Source organism: Lissotriton vulgaris, chromosome 1_1 (assembly GCF_964263255.1).
Source record: "Lissotriton vulgaris chromosome 1_1, aLisVul1.2, whole genome shotgun sequence".
Lineage (NCBI taxonomy): Eukaryota > Metazoa > Chordata > Amphibia > Caudata > Salamandridae > Lissotriton > Lissotriton vulgaris.
This window is the reverse complement of record NC_141685.1, coordinates 883,027,903-883,049,004: the sequence shown is the minus strand read 5'-3', so window position 1 is coordinate 883,049,004 and position 21,102 is coordinate 883,027,903. Positions and strand designations below refer to the sequence as shown.

General features: G+C 52.7%; 1 protein-coding gene across 1 annotated transcript in view; it reads right to left on the bottom strand.

Moving 5' to 3' along the window:
- The window catches only part of SLC25A38 (solute carrier family 25 member 38), a 325,193-nt gene that overhangs the window by 280,328 nt on the left and 23,763 nt on the right, over window positions 1-21,102 (bottom strand). The gene's annotated exons all lie outside the window — the stretch shown is intronic.

Below are 21,102 nucleotides of genomic sequence, written 5' to 3'. Positions count from 1 at the left end.
CGGTTTTATGTTTTGTTTTTTTAGTATATTACGCACAGCAAATGCTTCAGTATTCTTCCAGTGTAAATTGATTTGTTCATGGTTATGTTTTGAGTAATTTTGAGCAGTTGGAGTTCTAAACATTCCAATGTGAATTTTTCCAGTTTTTAGCGCCCAATGTAGTGTTGTATATAATTCAAGCTGTTGTAGCAAAGAAACCCTGATTATGTCTTGCAGTAATAAAGGCTTACAACAAGATTATACACTTATTTTGCACCTCTCCTATGTGGTACTGTCTACCTCAAAGAAGGGGTACACTCAAGGTGGTGTTTTATGCCCGGAGGTAGCGCCCCAGGGGGGAGCACTCGCCTGTTTAATGCTGATCAAAGGCTCTTTGCTGAGGTGTGAGATTGGAGAGGGTGCCGAGGGTATTCTGGGTGACGAGGTGTCACTGTAAGGCCTGGTAGCCTCTACATAATCAGCAGAGGTGAGGATGGAAAGAAACATCCGCTCTGCCTATGGGGGCCTTGTGACACCAGCTGGGTGATTCACCCACCGAGGTGTTCCTTTCTTGCTTTAAAGCGTTCGATTTGTTTTGTGTTTTTTCTGCACTTTTATTTAGCGCGAACTCTATCGGAAGGTATTGCAGCGCTTTAAATAAACACTAGTTACATCACACAAGGTCACTTTTTAAACAAGAAAAACAAGCATTTTCGGAAATTATGTAGAATATTCCATTTGTGGAGTGCTGCAGTCGGGGCCGGAGCTGAATTTTAATCAGGGGGGGACTGCAGTGATGGACTGCAGTGTGTCTGCTGTTATACCAATGGCATAAATCACGCCGAGCCAGACTCTGCACCCACAGGCACCAGCTCCCGACTGTCAGGGTGGTCGGGAAGCAGCAGGAAAGGTCAGAGGTGCCAGGGAGAGGGGGCTGGACACACAGGAACGGAGGAACCAAGGAAGCAAGAAAGAGCGGGGAAGACGAGGGAGGAAAGGAGAGGAGGAAGAAAATAATATGATAAGGAAGAAGGAAGAGGGGCGAAGACAGGGATAAACGGAGGAGGGGGTTATGAGCACTGTTCCCAACAAGCTGCGCGGGTGAGCGCGCGCGCAGAGAAGTCACCCTGAGCGCGCAGGTTGCTGAATTTACCGCGCACTCCAGCAACACCGTTAGCGGCGCCGCTTTTAAAATGCGAGCGGCGCGAAAAAGTGCCATTTCCTCGTTGCGGGAGTTTGAAAAAAAAAAAAAGCAGTCTCAAACACAGCGTGTGCTTTAGCACACGCTGTGTTTGACACTCACCATTCCTCTGCATTCCTTTTCTAACACTGCACAGCTGCGTGCTGATTGTGAACCTTTTGTATTAATGTTAATTGTAGCCCCCCCCCCCGTGCGCTGCAATTAACACGAATACAAATGCAAAGGACCTACAATCAGCCCCGCAGCTGTGCCTTGTAAGAATCGTCATTGTGCACTACTGAGGGGCTGTTTGTGATCCTTTTTGTTGCGTTGCCTTCCTCCAGCTCTCCTGTCCTGTAAGGGAGAGGAACGATCATCAAGACCATTAGTATAGACGAAAACACAGACGACTGAATGTAACTCACACGGACAGTAAAAATTAACAAGATTTTTGAAAAAGTTATTGCTGGAGAAACACCTGGGCCTTCAAAAATATTTTTGAAATGGTAAAACGTGCTGACCCACATTGATCCATGTTTTACAGGATAGTGTGCGTAATAAAATGCGAATGACAAACATAACAGGCCATTGTGAAGAGAGCAGGTTGAAAGTCCTTATAAAAATAGTATATATATATATATATATATATATATATCATTTTAGTAAAAATGGAAAGGCCTCGGTTAACAACCGAACTAAAACCAGGGACAGACACCAGGGAGCAGGGACAGACACCAGACACAGGAACAGACACCAGGGAGCAGGGACAGACACCAGGGACAGGGACAGACACCAGGGAGCAGGGACAGACACCAGGGAGCAGGGACAGACACCGGGGAGCAGGAACAGACATCAGGGAGCAGGGACAGACACCAGTGAGCAGGGACGGACACCAGGGACGGACACCAGGGAGCAGGAACAGACATCAGGGAGCAGGAACAGATATCAGGGAGCAGGGACAGACACCGGGGAGCAGGGACAGACACCGGGGAGCAGGGACAGACACCGGGGAGCAGGGACAGACACCGGGGAGCAGGGACAGACATCAGGGACGGACACCAGGGAGCAGGGACAGACACTGTGGAGCAGGGACAGACACCAGCGAGCAGGGACAGACACCAGACACAGGAACAGACACCAGGGACAGACACCAGGGACAGGGACAGACACCAGGGAGCAGGGACAGACACCGGGGAGCAGGAACAGACATCAGGGAGCAGGGACAGACACCAGTGAGCAGGGACGGACACCAGGGACGGACACCAGGGAGCAGGGACAGAAATCAGGGAGCAGGAACAGACATCAGGGAGCAGGGACAGACACCAGGGAGCAGGGACAGACACCGGGAAGCAGGGACAGACACCGGGAAGCAGGGACAGACACCGGGGAGCAGGGACAGACACCGGGGAGCAGGGACAGACACCAGGGAGTAGGGACAGACACCGGGAAGCAGGGACAGACACCGGGGAGTAGGGACAGACACCAGGGACGGACACCAGGGAGCAGGGACAGACACCAGGGCAGGAACAGACATCAGGGAGCAGGAACAGACACTGTGGAGCAGGGACAGACACCAGGGACAGGGACAGACACCAGGGAGCAGGGACAGACACCGGGGAGCAGGAACAGACATCAGGGAGCAGGGACAGACACCAGTGAGCAGGGACGGACACCAGGGACGGACACCAGGGAGCAGGGACAGACACCAGGGCAGGAACAGACATCAGGGAGCAGGAACAGACACTGTGGAGCAGGGACAGACACCAGGGACAGGGACAGACACCAGGGAGCAGGGACAGACACCAGGGAGCAGGGACAGACACCGGGGAGCAGGAACAGACATCAGGGAGCAGGGACAGACACCAGTGAGCAGGGACGGACACCAGGGACGGACACCAGGGAGCAGGGACAGAAATCAGGGAGCAGGAACAGACATCAGGGAGCAGGGACAGACACCAGGGAGCAGGGACAGACACCAGGGAGCAGGGACAGACACCGGGAAGCAGGGACAGACACCGGGAAGCAGGGACAGACACCGGGAAGCAGGGACAGACACCGGGGAGCAGGGACAGACACCGGGGAGCAGGGACAGACACCAGGGAGTAGGGATAGACACCAGGGACGGACACCGGGAAGCAGGGACAGACACCGGGGAGTAGGGACAGACACCAGGGACGGACACCAGGGAGCAGGGACAGACACCAGGGCAGGAACAGACATCAGGGAGCAGGAACAGACACTGTGGAGCAGGGACAGACACCAGGGACAGGGACAGACACCAGGGAGCAGGGACAGACACCGGGGAGCAGGAACAGACATCAGGGAGCAGGGACAGACACCAGTGAGCAGGGACGGACACCAGGGACGGACACCAGGGAGCAGGGACAGACACCAGGGCAGGAACAGACATCAGGGAGCAGGAACAGACACTGTGGAGCAGGGACAGACACCAGGGACAGGGACAGACACCAGGGAGCAGGGACAGACACCGGGGAGCAGGAACAGACATCAGGGAGCAGGGACAGACACCAGTGAGCAGGGACGGACACCAGGGACGGACACCAGGGAGCAGGGACAGAAATCAGGGAGCAGGAACAGACATCAGGGAGCAGGGACAGACACCAGGGAGCAGGGACAGACACCGGGAAGCAGGGACAGACACCGGGAAGCAGGGACAGACACCGGGGAGCAGGGACAGACACCGGGGAGCAGGGACAGACACCAGGGAGTAGGGACAGACACCAGGGACGGTCACCGGGAAGCAGGGACAGACACCGGGGAGTAGGGACAGACACCAGGGCAGGAACAGACATCAGGGAGCAGGAACAGACACTGTGGAGCAGGGACAGACACCAGGGACAGGGACAGACACCAGGGAGCAGGGACAGACACCGGGGAGCAGGAACAGACATCAGGGAGCAGGGACAGACACCAGTGAGCAGGGACGGACACCAGGGACGGACACCAGGGAGCAGGGACAGAAATCAGGGAGCAGGAACAGACATCAGGGAGCAGGGACAGACACCAGGGAGCAGGGACAGACACCGGGAAGCAGGGACAGACACCGGGAAGCAGGGACAGACACCGGGGAGCAGGGACAGACATCAGGGACAGACACCAGACACAGGAACAGACACCAGGGAGCAGGGACAGACACCAGGGATCAGGGACAGACACCAGACACAGGAACAGACACCAGGGAGCAGGGACAGACACCAGCGAGCAGGGACAGACATCAGGGAGCAGGGACAGACATCAGGGAGCAGGGAAAGACACCGGGGAGCAGGGACGGACACCCTGGAGCAGGGACAGACACCATGGAGCAGGGACAGACACAGTGGAGCAGGGACGGACACCAGGGAGGAGGGACGGACACCAGGGAGCAGGGACAGACACAGTGGAGCAGGGACAGACACCAGGGATCAGGGACAGACACCAGACACAGGAACAGACACCAGGGAGCAGGGACAGACACCAGGGACAGGGACAGACACCAGGGAGCAGGGACAGACACCAGACACAGGAACAGACACCAGGGAGCAGGGACAGACACCAGCGAGCAGGGACAGACATCAGGGAGCAGGGAAAGACACCGGGGAGCAGGGACGGACACCCTGGAGCAGGGACAGACACCATGGAGCAGGGACAGACACAGTGGAGCAGGGACGGACACCAGGGAGGAGGGACGGACACCAGGGAGCAGGGACAGACACAGTGGAGCAGGGACAGACACCAGGGATCAGGGACAGACACCAGACACAGGAACAGACACCAGGGAGCAGGGACAGACACCAGACACAGGAACAGACACCAGGGAGCAGGGACAGACACCAGGGAGCAGGGACAGACACCAGGGAGTAGGGACAGACACCAGGGACGGACACCAGGGAGCAGGGACAGACACCGGGGAGTAGGGACAGACACCAGGGAGCAGGGAGAGACACCAGGGCGGGAACAGACATCAGGGAGCAGGAACAGATATCAGGGAACAGGGACAGACACCAGGAAGCAGGGACAGACACCGGGGAGCAGGGACAGACACCGGGGAGCAGGGACAGACACCGGGGAGCAGGGACAGACACCGGGGAGCAGGGACAGACACCGGGGAGCAGGGACAGACACCGGGGAGCAGGGACAGACAACAGGGAGCAGGGACAGACACCAGCGAGCAGGGACAGACACCAGCGAGCAGGGACAGACACCAGCGAGCAGGGACAGACACCAGCGAGCAGGGACAGACACCAGGGAGCAGGGACAGACACCAGCGAGCAGGGACAGACACCATGGAGCAGGGACAGACACAGTGGAGCAGGGACGGACACTAGGGAGGAGGGACGGACACCAGGGAGCAGGGAGCAGAAAGGCACCAAAAACGAGGGGCAGAGGGCAGAAGGGAACCAAAAACGATAGGACAGAGGGCAAGAGGTCATAAAGGCACAACGAGTGGGACAGAAGGCAGAAGGGCACCAAAAACGAGTGGGACAGAGGTCAGAAGGGCACTAAAAACGAGTGGGGCAGAGGGCAGAAGGGCACCAAAAACGATGGGACAGAGGGCAGAAGGGCACAAAAAACGAGTGGGACAGAGGGCATTAGGCCACAAAAAACGAGTGGGACAGAGGGCAGAAGGGCACCAAAAACGAGTGGGGCAGAGGGCAGGAGGGCACCAAAAAAGAGTGGGACAGAGGGCAGGAGAGCACCAAAAATGAGTGGCATTTGGCGCCGCAGACAAGCGAGGTTCGGTTCCTGGCGCACATAGCCATGGTTGCAGCGCACAGAGACCCTCCACTGCCGCACACAGAGGAAAAAAATTAGAGGGAACATTGGTTATGAGGGAGGAGAACAGAAGTGGATTACAGAATAAAGACTACAGAAGTAAAGCGCGAAAACGAAGGAAGCAGTAGAGGCGGGCATGCAGGGTGGAAGGAGTAGAGGGGAAAGATCAACAGGATAGAAAGAAGAGAATGGAAGGAATAAAGACTGGAAGCTGCACATTGGGGACAGAAGAAATAATGAGCAGAAGTAGAGACGGAGAAAGGCAGACGGACAGAGAAAGAGACTGAAGAGGATGCGGCAATGTTGGAAAGAACGAGGAATGAGGTAAGAAAGAGAAAACCGGAGCGAGAACAAGGAAGGTGGAATGAAGAAGAGGAAATCAAATAAGGAAGCCAGTAATAAAGAAGATATGAGAATACAGGTGATGAAGTTGTAGAAAATATGGAGGAAGGGGAAGAAAGGAGAAAGTACACCAAAGCATGTAAGAAAATAAAAGATGCATCGAAGATGAAGAATGGGAGACAGGGAGATTGACAGAGAAATACATGAAGGAGGAGACTGAGAGAAGGAGATAGAAATGGGAGGAAAGTGAACAAAGTGGTAGGTGGAATGAAGCACCAAAAAAAAGCGAGAAAACCTAGCTCTGGCATTGCGCGGAGTGGGGCGGGGGAGCGGCTTCCTTTCAAGTCTGATGCCGAGGCATGGTGTGGGATGTGGCTGGCGATGTGCACGCGCCTGGCTCCCATGAACTGAATTGAATCCGCAGTTTGGGGAGACTTTTCGGAAGCCTTACTATAATCTCGCCGAACAATGCTTACGCATTGGTTTAGCGAGACCTAACAATTAATGTGTTCGTCTCTAACACAACTGGTGCTCATGTAAAGCGCTCTGATGCCTTCAGGTCTAGTTCGCGCCCCCCCACCCACAAATGTATAAACTTCACACAGGATGACTTCCTTCAGGATGTCCTGCACTGCTGCAAGCTCCTCAGTCCAGGGCGGCACCTCTGAAACTCAATTCTTGCAAGAAGAATTGACATCCACCTCAAATTGTGAAAGCCTTCAAACCTGGCTGTTTATAGTTCCTTGAAGCTGTGAGACAGCATGCTGCTGAAGCACAGGGGATACGGGTTTGCAGTCGCAGAGGTGTAGTTTGGTCAGTAAGATTGGGGGTGTGAGCTTCAGATTTCCCAACAATTGCGCTGGCATTTAATGTTATAATACATTATACAACAAGCAGGGTGCATGAGAGGGGCTAAAGTGGCAGTGGAAAGGGAGACAAATGAGGATGGGTAGCGGTACTAAGTGAGAGAAAACACAATATTTTGTAAAATAACCAACATTTATGAAGACTTTTAAAACAGAGAGGAGACAGTGTATTTTTTGTCTGCATGTATGCAAACATTCCTGGTGAAATCCGACCGACACCTCACCATACCCGACTTAAAGCATCTGTACCCAACTATTTACCAGATAAAGCATTTATTAGGGGGCTGTAGCACCACAAACACCCCCTCCAAAGATACAGGGCCCAGATCTCAGGATGGGACCTAAAGAGGTCACCAGGCAATCTATCCAGCCCCAGTGCTTTACCCAGTGCCAGTCTCTCTATTGCGCTGACCACCTCCCCAAGGCTAAATTCCAATCCGTCGCCAGATTGGGATAGGACGGCAGAAGCCACATCATTGGAACCTTCGAAGATATCTTCGTAGAGCTTACCAAAGTGGTCTTCCCACACAGAGGCTGCAATGTTGGGCTCCACTGCAGTTTTTGGTTCGCCGGTACCAATGTTTACCAAAGACCAGAATCTCCTAGAATCCCTCGTCTCTAGGGCGAGAGAGAGATCCTGCCATCTGTCCCAGTCCCACTCTGACCTTGCCTGCGCCATCATGTCCTTATATTCCCGCCTAAGCTCAGCGACCTTGCCCCTGTCTGTTCCAGCTTTTATTGCTGTTATTAACTCAGACTTGGACTTTTTACAGTCTGAGTTATACCAGGTAGAGGTTCGAGTCTTTTGCTTGCGCTGCACTACTTCCGGGAAAAGAACCTCACCCAGAACGCCCACTAACTCTTCGTGGATTAAAGCTAATTTATTATTAAAGTTTTGAAGTCTGGGTTGGTTAATTAAATTATCCAAGTCCTCTAACTTGGGGAGTGCTAGCTCATACAATTTCCTAATGCTTTCTTGCAAATTTACCAGTTTCTCCCATTTTACCCTACGCCTGTTGAAGGTGAGAACCAGGTTACTTAGGTCCTCCCTGGTCTCAGCGGGCTGCGGTCCCACTGCAGCTACAGGATACACCATGTCTAATAAAAGTGAATTGTGGTCACTGTCCGTTCGTGCAACTACTTTAAAATCTTTAACCTTGGACCACAGGCTAATATCTACGAAAATGTAGTCCAGCCGCGATTCCTGATCCTTCCTGTTAAAAGTACATATTGAAGGGGTGTCTGAGATTGCTCGCCCATTGCAAGCCCTTAGAGCAAAATTAAGTGTCAAAGACATAATTTGCACTGCAAGAGGAGACCAAGATTTGGGATGTGGAGATTGACACACCGGAACACCCCAAAAGTCATCTTCTGCTGTGAGTGCGCCTTCCCTCAACCCTTCCAGTGGTTCGAAGTGACTATTGAAGTCTCCACCCATCAGTATCTTACAGTCTTTGGGTAGTTGGCCCAGAAAGGACGAGAGATCATCAAGTGTAGGTGACTCCATGGTGGGACCAACTGGACGAAAGTACACATTTATGATTGCTAACTTAGGGGCATTGGGCCATTCGAGCAAGACACACTGTATGTCCTGGGAGGACGTAACTGCATTCTCCACAGTGCATCCAATGTGGCTGGCTACCCACACCGCCAAGCCGCCCGAGGGTCTCCCCTTGCCACTCCAACTGGCCTTGATTTCAAAGGTAGCATATCCCATTCTGTACAGGGGTTCCCTAGCCCAAGTCTCTTGAAAGAGACAAACATCACTATTAGCTACTAGGACATCCCAGTCATCAGTATATATTTTGTTGGCAATGCCCACAACGTTCCAGGACAGAACCTTCAAAATTACGAGTAGAGTTTTAGATTTGGAGGCCAATGACCTAATTTTAGCGTGATGAGTGACCACTTGCGCAACAGAGGAGCCTTGTGATTGTGTTAGTTCCTGATTATGTGAGGCAGAAGATATTGAAAACGGATCAGGCTGATCTGTGGGTATCAGAGCGTGGGCATGAGTACTACCAGGTAAAATGTTATCTTGTGCCCACGCACTGTAGAGGGTTGGATTATCTACACGGGGCATTTCATGTTCCCGAATGGTTCTGACAGCACTACTTCCCACAGTCCCTTGCCCTTCGACATTCACCTGAGCTGAAGACTGAAGAATCTCCCTTGTGGCCAAGGAGTGACCACCCTGGGCAACCAGGCACCATCCAGCGTTTAGTTGCTTCGACAGTGAAATGGATCCCAAACAAAAAAAATAAGCTCCTGAGTGGCGCCGTGTCTGGCTGCCATAATTGAAGACACATGGGCTTTGGTGCGCATAACAAACACCAATAGGCCGTAGGCGGAGTTAAGCGACCGCCTATGGCCTATTGCGTGTTTTGTTATATAACAGCACGCATGCAAAGCCCAATCACAATGGACCTTGAAATGCACATGCACGACCTATGTGGAATTTCAAGGTCCATTTTTGAAACCCTAGTAAAAGTGCTTTTCGCTCGCTTCGCTTGCAAGCCCTAAAAAGGTGAAAAAGATATCGTACCTGATGAGAAGACACTGGGGTAACACTCTTTTGTCCAAAACTGAAAAGATAGTGCAGAAATTATATGTTAGAATGATTAAGGAGCTGCAAAGAGGGTATACAAACACCATCACCCTAGTCAAAACACACTGTCAACCAAGATTAGGCCTGTATAAGTTCCCTTTTGACTTAGGGAGTACACAAAACAACGGGGAGCAGAAATACTACGCCAGCCAAACCCTAGACAACACACACTGGCAAAGTAGATTAGGCCTGTATAAGCTCCCTTTTGAGTTAGGGGGTACACAAAACCACGGGGAGCAGAAATACTACCTGCTCCCCATCCACACCAGCCAAACCGTACACAACGCACACTGGCAAAGTAGATTAGGCCTATCATCACTGGATAGTATGTATGAAAAGGCCATTATCAATAAGGGAAAGTAGAGAAAAACCCTTCCCCTGAGGAATATTCTGATTTGGGAGGGAGTGAACGGAATACCTAACGAGAAATATTGGCTCAAGCCTATCCATTCACCCTCTGTTGGAAAATAATAGTCTAAAACCCGGTCCATTGGAAAAACCGAGCGAAAAATCAATATGCACACATTTGGTATAAGAGCGCCCGCCATGTGGGGAAAATTAACCCCACAGCAGAGTCCTGTGTCATATATCCACCAGCTAACCTGGCACTCCCACGTTGAATGAATCGCAAGGGACTGAAGAACCTGGAGTTATAAGGGAGCGCCAGCACGCAGTTAAGCGCCTGACAATTTTCAGTTTTTATCGGAAACCCTGAACCCAAAAAAGGTGATTGCTTACTTGACGGCGGACATGCAAGAAACCTTGGTAATCAGGACACAACCCTTGGCCATGGGTGTTGAAGTCGGCATGGAGGTCTTCATACATCAGAAATTATAGGATCTGTTTCTGCTGACAGTGAAGGTGTAATAATAATTCACATTGGCAAAGCACAAACGATCACCCGTAAGGGTCTCGAGCTGTAAATGTAAATGTAAATGTGTTTCGATTTATATAGCGCACTTTAACCCAGGGGCCTCAAGGCGCTTGCTTAGGGAACCCGTCCTGGTATTCCCCTGTGAGATACCCCGGCCGGGTATCCACAAGGTGAAAGCCAGGCATCCCGCCGCGAGGGGCCGTAGTGGAGATTAAGCAAGCTATTGCCCAGAGTCGCAGAGTGTGACCCCGTGAGTCGAGTAGGCACCAGAGCGAGAATTGTCGACCCCGTGGAATTTTTTTTTTTGAGCCCGAGACCCGCCGAGGCGGGGAATCGAACCCTGGTCCACGGCTGATCTCAGCTTCTGGGTCTGCTGCCTCTAACCACTGAGCCACGCTTCTCCACTCCACCCCTCCACTGTAGGGGTCGTCAGGAAGATTAAGCAAGCTATTGCCAGAGTCACATGGTGCCAGGCTAATCTGGCGCCGAGGATCGAACCGTGATCCCCAGATTCCAGCGTCAGTCGCCTTAACGCCACACCCCTTTCCAATATAAGGCCTTAGAAGGGTGTCTAAGGGAAAAGGAGTCAACCCCTCCTTTAGTAGGAGGAACAGGAACCTCCTAAGTTGGCGGTAGCTCCGTTTACAATATATTGGAAAGAGCCAAAGAGGCTAATGGGAACGAAGGTAATAATACCAGCACACCAAAGCGCCTGAAGGAACCCTTGCACGGAGAGCTCCAGAGTGAGCTTCAAGGGGAAGTATGTGAAAAATTGCACCCTCAGACAATGCCAGAGAACGAGATAATGGATGAACCCCCTGAGGCATAGGGGAACGGAAGTGCAGCTGGAACCGGCCCTGATATTGTGTATTCCCGAAAAGGGACCGGAAGCAGAAACCCTGAAGCATAAGGGGTTATAGGCGAAAATGGCGATAAGAAGGTGCAAACGTAAAGGACCGTTATTATGACGTATCCCCGGGGGTCTAGGGGAAGGCTAAACTTGCCCCAAAAACTCCAGATACCTTGCCACAAAGTTAATGGTGAACGACCCCCCATGTGGCATGGATAAATCATCCATTTCCCAGAAAAGGGATTTACATCTCTTGGAGGAGAAGGGGTGAAAAACGTACCCAAAACCGTATCGTGGACCCTGCAACCCGCGGAGTCCCCAGAGAGACCGAACTATCTAGTACGACAGTGCTGGATAAATCCATCGTATTTAAGATCTAGAATCAGGCGGGAGTGGATGTCAATGGTAGGAAGAAGACCGACCTTGGCGGTAGGAGAAATGAAATAGGAAAAAAGAAAAAGGATAAGAAACAAGACAAAACAACAACGCCCAAAGGATATGCGTAAATAATAATGATGGGCGGTCATAGGGCTTACCACACCGTGTTGAGGACTGTATACCTGGGGCCCTGGTGACCGACACTGGGATGGAAAAATCCCGATTGGCACCAAGTGCATTCTGGGGCGAATGCTCCTTTAATGTACGTTTCATCCTCCTTGTAACTCACCCAGCCTTGTAAGGGTGTCCGAATGTAATATTGTAGTGCCAAGCACCAATCACGCCCGTGTAAGGGTGTCAGAATGTAATATTGTAGTGCAAGGCACCAATCACGGAGGAGTAAGAGGGGGAGCCAACCCTTTGCACACCAGAAGTGAAATTAATAATATAACCGGCTCCTCAGCAGAGCTGTAGTCGAAATCATTGCAGCCCACAAGGGCGTAAGAGCCATGTCTAGTTATAAGGAGCGTGTGCGCACTCCGAGGGCCCTCCTGTTGTTACAGCCGGTAAGGCGTAAGTCAAAAAATTGCTCCGTCTGAACTTGAAGCATTAGGAGCCTAGGAGCAATTTGGGAACACGAGCGAAGGGCGTAATCCAAACTGGTATAAGTGGAACCTGATTGGGTTACGCCCCCCGGCTCGTAATCGTCTCTAATCCGCACTCAGCCACTTGGGAAGGCCTGTCGCGGATACGCGAGAAACTGCGCCATGATAGGAAGTAGTCCCCGATGTACTCATGGAAGTACATTGTGAAGGTACTAGTTTGGGACAATATATAGTACCTACCTGCACTGAATACGTAACCCTTGGCATTAGTAAGATACCTTACCATCACCCGACAGTGGTGTAGTAGTAACGCTGGAACCCCAGAGCGGGGCCAAGCTCTCCCAGCCCCGTCTGGATTTAGCGTCCAGTTGGGCCATCGTATGTAGAGTCAATCTATAACATGAGAGCACGCCATCTCCACACCAACGTGAGCGTCTTAAGGCTGCGTGACTGGAAGTGTTAACCATTTCGTGTTATGACACAAAGACATCGTCTAGGCAGTTGAGGCATGAAGCTTATAATGCAAATTGCACAGGCATTGCAACTAGAAGCGCACATTGGTAAAACTCCACCGGTCAAGGAACATTTCAAGTATCCCGCCCGTGGGCGAAAACAATTCCTGTCGGGAACACTTAGTAAGCGTGAGAAACCAAGGGACAGTAAATAACACAGAAAAGCTGCAAGGTCCCTTCTATTACAGGTGGAAATACATATGAACACATATAACAGAGATCCGTCAGGCCTTTATTGTAAAAGGGGTGTAAAACGGGTATAAAAACTAAGTCTAATAAGGCCACCCGCGTTGAGGATAGACCGCCGTATTTTGATCTTAATTTGATTTTGATTTTGACTTAAGACTGACTGCTCCTCCAAAGACACCTCCAAATCTAATTCACACCCTCGCTATCTTCTGAAGGAAGACCTCCCATTATCGAAAAGTCTATTGTCCTGGACTATGGAAGTTCCTTCCGAGTGTGTTCTGGTAGTTTGAATGTTTACCATTTTTTCCAGTATTATCCTTGTACCGGTGTATGGTACCCTTTTGTAACTTGCACATGTCACTTTTCTCTTGTAACACACTGTTTGCTACCTCTCACATTTTGTTTGCTTTAGATACTTGCACAAGTGCCACCATTGCCTACGTAACGTTTGTTCTTGTGCTGGAGTGTCTGCCATTTATTGCAGTATTATACCTCTACTTGTACTTTGTATGCTTTTGTAGCCTGCACACATATCACTTTTTAGGTTTCGACCTGGCGAGGGGCACACAGTGCCCCTCCCAGATCGAAAACTTTTGTCTACAGTAGGGATGTTCGGACCGCCTCTGTTTCCCATTGGCTAGCTCCATAAATGGAGGCTAGCCATTGGGAGACAGAGGCTGTCAATCACGCTTTCTCGGGAAAACGCGATTCGGGGGCGTTTCTCGGGCTTTTTTTAAGTCCCGCCCCTTTGTCCCGGGCCGCGCTGTGATTGGCTGCCGGCCCGGTACACCCCCGTGACGTCATTTCACGGGCCGCGCTGTGATTGGCTGCCGGTCCGGGACACCCCCGTGACGTCAGCCAATCACAGCACGGCCCGGGACCTGACTTGTTTTATTATCTCGCCCCCTCACCAAAGCAGGACCACCTTACACTTATGACACATCTCTAGTGTGTTAGGAACTAGGTTTAGCGCCATGCCTCCAGAGGACTACAAACTGGTAGAACATTAATGCATGGCCAGGGATTGTGAAATCCACTGATGCGAGTACTTTTGAGATGGTCCCTGAGGCTCGTAACAGGCCATCTCCTACGTAAGCCATTGCTTGGCTTACTGTTCTTGACACGTGACCACGCCCCCCTTGTTTCATTTTGGTTCCTGGTTGCTGCGCGTTTGGTGTATTGTCCAGCTCTCCGTCCCGTCTTTAATTATGGGTTTATCCAGCCTTGGCCCCGGACTCCTGCGGACCTCCTTGGCCCCCTTTCAAGAGAGGTACATTCCTGTTGGCGTGCACGTCGCTGTTCCGCTCCGCCCGCTTCTAAGCCGGTCAGTGCACCACACCTTTAATTTTGGCATCTCCCTTTCGCCTTTATTCGAGTTGCTGCTCCGCTCCTGTGAACTTGGAGCCGGCCAGCACGCGACCCCCCCCAGCCTCATATTTCTTTGCTCGTGAGCTCTGCCTGCACGCGCATTGCTGCTACGCTCCTAATTCCTGAGCCGGTCAGCACGCCGTGTCATAGGTGTCACTCCTCAGAGTTCCCATCATTTCTTTTTATCGTATGTTTTGCTGCTCCGCTCACGTACTCAAGCTGAGCCGGCCAGCACACTACGTTTTGGAGAATTGTTTCCTGTACACACTCACGTTGTTGCTCCGCTCTGCCCGCTACTTTGAGCCAGTCAGCACATGATTTTTCAAAGGCACTTTTTGTGTAGTTTCCCAGTCATATTATCCCATTCCCTTCGGCCCTATAACTCATCTATAGAACCTTGAACCTTCCCTATCCCTCTCAGTTGTTTTATACACCACCACCCAATATCCTCCTACAAACCTGGCAGAGTGATGGATGAGAGTATCCCCTTAGTGTAGTACATGCAAAACAGAAACATCCTAGATACATCAACTACTGGCTCCTGTTTCTTTCACGATGTTCAGGGATTTTCCTCTCTCCCTTGGCCTTGTTTTTTTAGCCGTCTCTCTCCCGCCCGCCCACTGTCCGTGCCTCCTCCCTCCCGCCCGCCCACTGTCCGTGTTCGATGCCTTCATAAATAAAAGAAATAAATAAAATCCCCCTCCCTCCCGTTGTCCTGCCTTCTCCCTCCCGCCCGCCCACTGTCCGTGCCTCCTCCCTCCCGCCCGCCCACTGTCCGTTTCCGATGCCTTCATAAATAAAATCCCCCTCCCTCCCGTTGTCCTGCCTTCTCCCTCCCGCCCGCTGTCCGTGCCACCCCCCGCCCACCCACTCTCCGTGCCACCTCCCGCCCTCCCACCCACTGTCTGTGATGCTGTGAGGAGAGGGGAAGGTGTGTGGGAGGGGCAGGCGCGAGACGGCGCGTGCCGTGCCTGGAGAGAGGAGCGTGGTGCGCGAGACCGGGGGACATGCACTTCTCCATCCCAGAGACCGAGACCCACAGCGGGGAGGGCGGGTCCTCCTACGTGGTGAGTGATTGGGTCCCTGAGGGCGCCCGTGCCTCTCACCCCTCTGCTTTACTCTGTGCCCTTCTCACCCCACCTATCTCTGGCTGTCCCGCTGTCTGTCTGCGGGTGTTGTCACCCTCTCCTCCTGTGTCCAGCTGGCGGTGCGCCTTTTGATTTTGATTATCCTGCATCTCTCGTGCCCGTCACCCCTCTTCTTACCCCGCCCCCATCATGCCGGTACATGAGCATCCTCCTGTCTGTACCCCCACTCCCCCTCTGCAGGGCCAGTCTCCCCTTCTGCCTACAATAGACTAGAGTCGACTCTGCACTGGCATGGCTTCCGTTCTGTTGTGCCCGAACACCATGCAGCAGCCGGTGCCCACGTGAGGGCCACAGTGCCCGGGAGGCTCTCAGCACATCCCTTGGCGCCTACCTACCGACTGCCCCCAGTGCCACGTTAAGGAGGCGGAGTCATCCCCCACCTGCCCCCCAAGTCTGCCCCGTTCGTCAGAGCATCAGATGCATTTTTAATATTATTTACATAGCGCTACCCGTACCCCCTTGTGGCCTGAAGCGCTTCCTCACTTCTTAAGTGGCTACTCTGTGTATGTCTAGCGCTTCCTGGCCCTGTCCTGGTCACGGAAGCGCTACCGTTTTCACTGACCCCCTGGGCGCTTTTCGTGGTGCAGGATTCGTAGCCTGTTGCTTGTACATTGGCCTCTGTGGGGTAATTGGGTGCAGCATGGAAGGTTTTGTATGTAGTGCTCGCAGCTACAAGTTTTATCTTTGAAATGCTGCAAAGAGCGAGTCATCTTATAATACAAACTTGGAGCGCAGCATTTTATTAGCCTCAGAAGGATGAAAGGCCCAAGTGGCTCCTCCAGCGTGTAAGCTGCAGGTTGCAGATACATCTCACTTTCAGGCGCATTAACCCACTGAGCTATGCCGACGGGCTTTCCTGCTGTTTCTGTTTAGAGATCGGATGCCTGATGGTGAACTTTAACTGCAAGTCCTGCCTGGCTTCCTCCCGCCACACTGGCCCCGGGGATCTCACGGGCCGTTTACAAAATATGAACCAAACAATGCAATCCACTAAATATACCATAATGCACCTTGACACCACAATCTTCGCCCTGCTCACCTGGCTCCGGCCTCCATTCGGAAGGCCTGTCCTGCAGCGCTCCGTGGGCCCCCTGCCGGGGCTGGCCCCCTCCTTCTGAGCCCCTCCCCCCGTCACTCACCTCTTGGTGGGAGCTGATTTCGAGGCTGTTTCAGTTTATTTACTGCCTTTCACTGAGTGAAACGCAACCTTTGACCCCGCGCACTCGCCAGGATCAGCAGGGGACGACCATCACCTGGGAGGGAAGGAAGGAACAGGGGGCTATAATTACAAGGAAATGGCGCAGCGGGGTGTTGCGGCCAATTTAGCTGTGCCATGCCGCGTCATTTAAAACAAGCGCTGGCGTTGCCAATAGGTTTCGCATTTGGAACTATTGGTTTTGTAAATGACATTTTATATTTATATATCGTTATTGGCATGGTCAATAACAATATATAAATATAAAATGTCATTTACAAAACCAATAGCTCCAACTTTCCAAAGGCGAAACCTATTGGCAACGCCAGTGCTTGTTTCTCCTGTAATGTACCGATTGCTACCTCATGTATTTTGGTTGCTCACTATTGTCATTTTTTATCATGTAACTTAACGTTTGCTTTTGTAATTTGTTAATTTGCAATTGTTTCCTCTTGTATCATTACTGGTCCTAAAGTGAAGCGCTCTGACACCTTCGGGTAAAGTCCGCGCTATATAAAATCGCATAAATAAATAAATACATACATAAATAAAATAAAAATAAAAGCCGAAATTGCAACTATGCCGAACCCGGGATTGAACCCGGGTCCTCCAACTCTGCAGTCAAACGCTCTCCCAACTGAGCTATAGAAGCGTGCTTGAAATATGAGGATTCACGCCTGGACTTGTCTGGCTCCGCCATGAAGCCTCGTGCACCGAGCCTTCCACAGACGGCTCCGCCCCCGTGACGTAGGGGGGGCAAACCGCCATGGGGGAGCGACGGATAATAGCTTGGTTCTGAGAATCATTGTACCCTGTGACGTAGGGGGGGCAGCCACTCACGGGGACCCAATGATTCTCAGAACACCGGAAAGAGGATGGGGTGGGGGCCCCAGAGAGCAGGAGGCAGCACTGAGCACTGCTCAGGGCCCTGCCAAGGGTGGGAGTTGGGGCCCAGAGAGAGCATTCCCCACAGATTAAGATTTGGGGTGAATACTCCCAGGATGTCTGTGGGTTTTAAATCCTAAAAATTGTAAATCTCTGCAGGTATTTTACAAAAACTAATCCAGCCAATTCGGACAAGCAGACCAAAAAAAACCTGGAATTTCTTACTCTTCCAGTTTGAGGGGACATGGCCGGGCAGATTGGGTTGAAATGCCCTGTTCAGGCAGGGCCAAGGCTGATTTCTGTACGACTAATCCTTGTGTGTTATGGCACAGATAGAGCTAAAAACGACGGAATAGAATTCAACGTGAGTTATTACCAGTGTTTTTAGTGAGTCAGAAGACCATACATTAACTACATCTCTCATCAGCCAAACATGTGCTACTTCAATACAAATACTTTTATATAAAAAGATAGATATTCAACATATGTGGAATGTCCAGAATGTGCCAAAATTAAAACCCTTCTGCACAGATAGAATGAATGAAAGGCTTAAAGTGTCATCCCTTCAATAAACAGGATACACATTAAACAAATCTCACACATCGCCTGCTATAAGTTAATGTACTCATGTTAAATGTAAAACTATTTTCCACTTTATACTTTGTGTCACACAGTGCCTTAAATGAAATCTCTTGTGTTCAGGCTTGGCCACAGCGCACTTTAAAAAACAAACCTCTGAAAATGTTTATAGCCACAACCTTTCTAATGATAAAACAATTCCTCCAGAATTACAAAAATTCTGAACTTCTCTACCCTTCCAAACGGTAAGAGCTTTCCAACTCTTCCTTCTTGAAAAATAAGTCTGGTCATTAATGAGCCACAGACAGGGGCGTAACAAATGCCCCCACGGTTGGGGGTGGGGGGGGGCACTCTCTTTGGTAAATGAAGGGTGCAAGGCGGAGGGGAGAAGGGTGCAAGGCAGAGGGGAGAAGGGTGCAAGGCAGAGGGGAGAAGGGTGCAAGGCAGAGGGGAGAAGGGTACAAGGCAGAGGGGAGAAGGGTACAAGGCAGAGGGGAGAAGGATGCAAGGCGGAGGGAAGAAGGGTGCAAGGCGGAGGGGAGAAGGGTACAAGGCGGAGGGGAGAAGGGTGCAAGGTGGAGGGGAGAAGGGTGTAAGGTAGAGGGGAGAAGGGTGCAAGGCGGAGAGGAGAAGGGTGCAAGGGCGAGTGGAGAATGGGGCAAGGCAGAGGGGAGAATGGTGCAAGGTAGAAAAGGGTGCAAGGCGGAAGTGGAGTAGGGTGGAAGGCAGAGGGGAGAAGGGTGGAAGGCAGAGGGGAGAAGGGTGCAAGGCAGAGGGGAGAAGGGTGCAAGGCAGAGGGGAGAAGGGTGCAAGGCAGAGGGGAGAAGGGTGCAAGGCAGAGGGGAGAAGGGTGCAAGGCAGAGGGGAGAAGGGTGCAAGGCAAGGCAGAGGGGAGAAGGGTGCAAGGCAGAGGCGAGAAGGGTGCAAGGCAGAGGCGAGAAGGGTGCAAGGCAGAGGCGAGAAGGGTGCAAGGCAGAGTGGAGAAGGGTGCAAGGCAGAGGGGAGAAGGGTGCAAGGCAGAGGGGAGAAGGGTGCAAGGCAGAGGGGAGAAGGATGCAAGGCAGAGGGAAGAAGGGTGCACGGCAGAGGGGAGAAGGGTGCAAGGCAGAGGGGAGAAGGGTGCCAGGCAGAGGGGAGAAGGGTGCCAGGCAGAGGGGAGAAGGATGCAAGGCAGAGGGAAGAAGGGTGCAAGGCAGAGGGGAGAAGGGTGCAAGGTAGAGAAGGGTGCAAGGTGGAGGAGAAAGGTGCAAGGCAGAGGGGAGAAGGGTGCAAGGCAGAGGGGAGAAGGGTGCAAGGCAGAGGGGAGAAGGGTGCAAGGCAGAGGGGAGAAGGGTGCAAGGCAGAGGAGAGAAGGGTGCAAGGCAGAGGGGAGAAGGGTGCAAGGCAGAGGGGAGAAGGGTGCAAGGCAGAGGGGAGAAGGGTGTAAGGCAGAGGGGAGAAGGGTGCAAGGTAGAGAAGGGTGCAAGGCGGAGGAGAAAGGTGCAAGGCGGAGCGGGAGAAGGGTGCAAGGCGGAGGGGGAGAAGGGTGCAAGGCGGAGGGGGAGAAGGGTGCAAGGCAGAGGGGAGAAGGGTGCAAGGCAGAGGGGAGAAGGGTGCAAGGCAGAGGGGAGAAGGGTGCAAGGCAGAGGGGAGAAGGGTGCAAGGCATAGGGGAGAAGGGTGCAAGGCAGAGGGGAGAAGGGTGCAAGGCAGAGGGGAGAAGGGTGCAAGGCAGAGGGGAGAAGGGTGCAAGGCAGAGGGGAGAAGGGTGCAAGGCATAGGGGAGAAGGGTGCAAGGCAGAGGGGAGAAGGGTGCAAGGCAGAGGGGAGAAGGGTGCAAGGCAGAGGGGAGAAGGGTGCAAGGCAGAGGGGAGAAGGGTGCAGGGGAGAAGTGTGCAAGGCAGAGGGGAGAAGGGTGAAAGGCAGAGGGTAGAAGGGTGAAAGGCAGAGGGTAGAAGGGTGCAAGTTAGAGAAGGGTGCAAGGCGGAGGAGAAGGGTACAAGGCAGAGGGGGAGAAGGGTGCAAGGCGGAGAGGGAGAAGGGTTCAAGGCAGAGGGGAGAAGGGTGCAAGGTAGAGAAGGGTGCAAGGCGGAGGAGAAAGGTGCAAGGCAGAGGGGAGAAGGGTGCAAGGCAGAGGGGAGAAGGGTGCAAGGCAGAGGGGAGAAGGGTGCAAGGCAGAGGGGAGAAGGGTGCAAGGCAGAGGAGAGAAGGGTGCAAGGCAGAGGGGAGAAGGGTGCAAGGCAGAGGGGAGAAGGGTGCAAGGCAGAGGGGAGAAGGGTGTAAGGCAGAGGGGAGAAGGGTGCAAGGTAGAGAAGGGTGCAAGGCGGAGGAGAAAGGTGCAAGGCGGAGCGGGAGAAGGGTGCAAGGCGGAGGGGGAGAAGGGTGCAAGGCGGAGGGGGAGAAGGGTGCAAGGCAGAGGGGAGAAGGGTGCAAGGCAGAGGGGAGAAGGGTGCAAGGCAGAGGGGAGAAGGGTGCAAGGCAGAGGGGAGAAGGGTGCAAGGCAGAGGGGAGAAGGGTGCAAGGCATAGGGGAGAAGGGTGCAAGGCATAGGGGAGAAGGGTGCAAGGCAGAGGGGAGAAGGGTGCAAGGCAGAGGGGAGAAGGGTGCAAGGCAGAGGGGAGAAGGGTGCAAGGCAGAGGGGAGAAGGGTGCAAGGCATAGGGGAGAAGGGTGCAAGGCATAGGGGAGAAGGGTGCAAGGCAGAGGGGAGAAGGGTGCAAGGCAGAGGGGAGAAGGGTGCAAGGCAGAGGGGAGAAGGGTGCAGGGGAGAAGGGTGCAAGGCAGAGGGGAGAAG